Genomic DNA, 6,000 nt, shown 5'->3' with positions numbered 1-6,000 from the left:
TCCCCTAGCGGAGGGGGATTAACCCCCTCACCCACCTCTCCCCATTTACACACACTGGGCAGCCTGTTCCTCTATCGGAGGGGGATTAACCCCCTCACCCACCTCTCCCCATTTACACACACTGGGCAGCCTGTTCCCCTATCGGAGGGGGATTAACCCCCTCACCCACCTCTCCCCATTTACACACACTGGGCAGCCTGTTCCTCTATCGGAGGGGGATTAACCCCCTCACCCACCTCTCCCCATTGACACACACTGGGCAGCCTGTTCCCCTATCGGAGGGGGATTAACCCCCTCACCCACCTCTCCCCATTTACACACACTGGGCAGCCTGTTCCTCTATCGGAGGGGGATTAACCCCCTCACCCACCTCTCCCCATTGACACACACTGGGCAGCCTGTTCCCCTATCGGAGGGGGATTAACCCCCTCACCCACCTCTCCCCATTTACACACACTGGGCAGCCTGATCCCCTATCGGAGGGGGATTAACCCCCTCACCCACCTCTCTCCATTTACAAACACTGGGCAGCCTGATCCCCTATCGGAGGGGGATTAACCCCCTTGCCCACCTCTCCCCATTTACAGACACTGGGCAGCCTGTTCCCCTGTCGGAGGGGGATTAACCCCCTCACCCACCTCTCCCCATTTACAGACACTGGGCAGCCTGATCCCCTATCGGAGGGGGATTAATCCCCTCACCCACCTCACCCCATCTACACACACTGGGCAGTCTGTTCCCCTATCGGAGGGGGATTAACCCTCTCACCCACCTCCCCCATTTGCACACACTGGGCAGCCTGTTCCCCTATCGGAGGGGGATTAACCCCCTTACCCACCTCTCCCCATTTACACACTGGGCAGCCTGTTCCCCTATCGGAGGGGGATTAACCCCCTCGCCCACCTCTCCCCATTTACACACACTGGGCAGCCTGTTCCCCAATCGGAGGGGGATTAACCCCCTCACCCACCCCTCCCCATTTACACACACTGGGCAGCCTGTTCCCCTATCGGAGGGGGATTAACCCCCTCACCCACCTCTCCCCATTTACACACACTGGGCAGCCTGTTCCCCTATCGGAGGGGGATTAACCCCCTCACCAACCTCTCCCCATTTACAGATACGGGGCAGCCTGTTCCCCTATCGGAGGGGGATTAACCCCCTCACCCACCTCTCCCCATTTACACACACTGGGCAGCCTGTTCCCCTATCGGAGGGGGATTAACCCCCTCACCCACCTCTCCCCATTTACACACACTGGGCTGTCTGTTCCCCTATCGGAGGGGGATTAACCCCCTCACCCACCTCTCCTCATTTACAAACACTGGGCAGCCTGTTCCCCTATCGGAGGGGGATTAACCCCCTCACCCACCTCTCCCCATTTACACACACTGGGCAGCCTGTTCCCCTATCGGAGGGGGATTAACCCCCTCACCCACCTCTCCCCATTTACACACACTGCTGGGCAGCCTGTTCCCCTATCGGAGGGGGATTAACCCCCTCACCCACCTCTCCCCATTTACACACACTGGGCAGCCTGTTCCCCTATCGGAGGTGGATTAACCCCCTCACCCACCTCTCCCCATTTACACACACTGGGCAGCCTGTTCCCCTATCGGAGGGGGATTAACACCCTCACCCACCTCTCTCCATTTACACACACTGGGCAGCCTGTTCCCCTATCGGAGGGGGATTAACCCCCTCACCCACCTCTCCCCATTTACACACACTGGGCTGCCTGTTCCCCTATCGGAGGGGGATTAACCCCCTCACCCACCTCTCCTCATTTACAAACACTGGGCAGCCTGTTCCCCTATCGGAGGGGGATTAACCCCCTCACCCACCTCTCCCCATTTACACACACTGGGCAGCCTGTTCCCCTATCGGAGGGGGATTAACTCCCTCACCCACCTCTCCCCATTTACACACACTGGGCACCCTGTTCCCCTATCGGAGTGGGATTAACCCCCTCACCCACCTCTCCCCATTTACACACTGGGCAGCCTGTTCCCCTATCGGAGGGGGATTAACCCCTCACCCACCTCTCCCCATTTACACACATTGGGCAGCCTGTTCCCCTATCGGAGGGGGATTAACCCCTCACCCACCTCTCCCCATTTACACACACTGGGCAGCCTGTTCCCCTATCAGAGGGGGATTAACCCTCTCACCCACCTCTCCCCATTTACACACACTGGGCAGCCTGTTCCCCTATCGGAGGGGGATTAACCCCCTCACCCACCTCTCCCCATTTACACACACTGGGCAGCTTGTTCCCCTATCAGAGGGGGGTTAACCCCCTCACCCACCTCTCCCCATTTACACACACTGGGCAGCCTGTTCCCCTAGCGGAGGGGGATTAACCCCCTCACCCACCTCTCCCCATTTACACACACTGGGCAGCCTGTTCCTCTATCGGAGGGGGATTAACCCCCTCACCCACCTCTCCCCATTTACACACACTGGGCAGCCTGTTCCCCTATCGGAGGGGGATTAACCCCCTCACCCACCTCTCCCCATTTACACACACTGGGCAGCCTGTTCCTCTATCGGAGGGGGATTAACCCCCTCACCCACCTCTCCCCATTGACACACACTGGGCAGCCTGTTCCCCTATCGGAGGGGGATTAACCCCCTCACCCACCTCTCCCCATTTACACACACTGGGCAGCCTGATCCCCTATCGGAGGGGGATTAACCCCCTCACCCACCTCTCTCCATTTACAAACACTGGGCAGCATGATCCCCTATCGGAGGGGGATTAACCCCCTAGCCCACCTCTCCCCATTTACAGACACTGGGCAGCCTGTTCCCCTGTCGGAGGGGGATTAACCCCCTCACCCACCTCTCCCCATTTACAGACACTGGGCAGCCTGATCCCCTATCGGAGGGGGATTAATCCCCTCACCCACCTCACCCCATCTACACACACTGGGCAGTCTGTTCCCCTATCGGAGGGGGATTAACCCTCTCACCCACCTCCCCCATTTGCACACACTGGGCAGCTTGTTCCCCTATCGGAGGGGGATTAACTCCCTCACCCACCTCTCCCCATTTACACACTGGGCAGCCTGTTCCCCTATCGGAGGGGGATTAACCCCCTTACCCACCTCTCCCCATTTACACACTGGGCAGCCTGTTCCCCTATCGGAGGGGGATTAACCCCCTCGCCCACCTCTCCCCATTGAGACACACTGGGCAGCCTGTTCCCCAATCGGAGGGGGATTAACCCCCTCACCCACCCCTCCCCATTTACACACACTGGGCAGCCTGTTCCCCTATCGGAGGGGGATTAACCCCCTCACCCACCTCTCCCCATTTACACACACTGGGCAGCCTGTTCCCCTATCGGAGGGGGATTAACCCCCTCACCCACCTATCCCCATTTACACACACTGGGCAGCCTGTTCCCCTATCGGAGGGGGATTAACCCCCTCACCCACCTCTCCCCATTTACACACACTGGGCAGCCTGTTCCCCTATCGGAGGGGGATTAACCCCCTCACCCACCTCTCCCCATTTACACTCACTGGGTAGCCTGTTCCCCTATCGGAGGGGGATTAACCCTCTCACCCACTTCTCCCCATTTACACTCACTGGGCAGCCTGTTCCCCTATCGGAGGGGGATTAACCCCCTCACCCACCTCCCCCCATTTACAAACACTGGGCAGCCTGTTCCCCCATCGGAGGGGGATTAACCCCCTCGCCCACCTCTCCCCATTTACACACACTGGGCAGCCTGTTTTCCCATCGGAGGGGGATTAACCCCCTCATCCACCTCACCCCATTTACACACACTGGGCATCCTTTTTTCTTTACTTCCTCAAGGGATGTTGGCTTCACTGGCACGTTCCAAATTGCCCTCGAGAAGGTGGTGGTGAGCTTCCTTCTTGAACCGCTGCTGTCAATGTGGTGTCGGTACACCCACTGTGCTGTTGGGTGGGTAGTCCCAGGATTTTGCCCCAGTGACAGCGATGGAACGGCGATATATTTCCAAATCAGGATGGTGAGTGACTTGGAGGGGAACCTCCAGGTGGTGAGGTTCCCAGGTCTCTGCTGCTCTCGTCCTTCTAGATGGGAGTGGTCGTGGGTTTGGAAGGTGCTGCCTAAGGAACCTTGGCGAGTTACTGCAGTACATCCTGTAGCTGGTACACACGGCTGCTCCTGTGCGTCGGTGGTGGAGGGAGTGAATGTTTGTGGAAGGGGGAGCAATCAACTGGGCTGCTTGGTCCTGGATGGTGTCGAGCCTCTTAAGACCATAAGACATAGGAGCAGAATTAGGCCACTCGGCCCATCGAGTCTGCTCCGCCATTCAATCATGGTTGATATTTTCTCATCCCAATTCTCCACCCTCTTCCCCATAACCCCTGATCCCTTATTAATCAAGAACCTATCTATCTCTGTCTTAAAGACACTCAGTGATTTGGCCTCCACAGCCTTCTGCGGCAAAGAGTTCCACAGATTCACCACCCTCTGGCTGAAGAAATTCCTCCTCATCTCTGTCCCTTCAGTCTGAGATTGTGTCCTCTGTACAAACAAAGAACAAAGAAATGTACAGCACAGGAACAGGCCCTTCGGCCCTCCAAGCCCGTGCCGACCATGCTGCCCGACTAAACTACAATCTTCTACACTTCCTGGGTCCGTATCCCTCTATTCCCATCCTATTCATATATTTGTCAAGATGCCCCTTAAATGTCACTATCGTCCCTGCTTCCACCACCTCCTCCGGTAGCGAGTTCCAGGCACCCACTACCCTCTGCGTAAAAAGCTTGCCTCGTACATCTACTCTAAACCTTGCCCCTCTCACCTTAAACCTATGCCCCCTAGTAATTGACCCCTCTACCCCGGGGAAAAGCCTCTGGTTCTACTTTTTCTTACAAGTGGAAACATCATCTCCACGTCCACTCTATCCAGGCCTCGCAGTATCCTGTAAGTTTCAATAAGATCCCCCCTCATCCTTCTAAACTCCAACGAGTACAGACCCAGTGTCCTCAACCGTTCCTCATACGACAAGCCTGGATATTGTTCAGGTCTCACTGCAAATGGATGTGGACTGCTTCAATCTATAATGTTTAATTTAATATATTTAACACAGCAAAACTTCCCAGGGTGCTTCAAAGGAGTGTCGTCAAACAGAATTTGTCAAGCATTCACGTCAGGAGATATTGGGGAAAATATCCCGGTCATAATTGTAAGGACAGTCTGAGGAAACAGAGAGAAAAAGAGGGGTGGAAAGGTTTTGGGGGGGGGGCATTCCAGAGCTTAGACCCAAGGAACCTGAAGAACCGCCGTCAATGTAGAGTGATGGAAATCGGGCGAGGCTCAAGAGGCCAGGTTGCAGGAGGTAACAGAGATCGGGAGGATGATAGGGGTTGGAGGAGGTTACAGAGATAGGGAGGGGTGTCGGAGGTAACAGAGATAGGGAGGATTGTAGGGGCTGGAGGAGGTTACCGAGATAGGGAGGATTATAGGGGCTGGAGGAAGTTGCAGAGATAGGGAGGATTGTAGGGGCTGGAGGACGTTACAGTGATGGGGAGGTTTGGAGGGACTGGAGGTGGTTACAGATACGGAGGATTATAGGGGTTGTAGGAGGTTACAGAGATAGGGAGGGTTGTAGGGATGGAGAAGGTTGCAAACAAAGGAAGAGTTGTGAGGGGTGGTGGAGGGTCGAGAGTTATTGAGGTTTATAGGGAACTGGAGGAGGTGACATAGATAGGAATGGTTGTAGGGGCTGTAGGAAGTTGCAGTGATTGGGAGGGTTCTAGTGGCTGGCGCAGGTTAGAGATGGGCTGGGTTGTCGTGGCTGGAGGATTGACAGATATAGGGAGGGTTCTAGGGGCTGAAGGTTTCAGAGATAGGGATGGTTGTAGGAAGCATCTGAGATCGGGACGTGTATAGAGGCTGGAGAGGTTACAGAGATAGGGAGGGTTGTAGCGGCTGGAGGAGGTTACAGAGATAGGGAGGGGTGTCGGGGCTGGAGAGGTTACAGAGGTAGGGACG

The sequence above is a fragment of the Scyliorhinus torazame genome, chromosome 4 (assembly GCF_047496885.1).
Source record: "Scyliorhinus torazame isolate Kashiwa2021f chromosome 4, sScyTor2.1, whole genome shotgun sequence".
NCBI lineage: Eukaryota > Metazoa > Chordata > Chondrichthyes > Carcharhiniformes > Scyliorhinidae > Scyliorhinus > Scyliorhinus torazame.
This window is presented reverse-complemented; position numbering follows the sequence as displayed.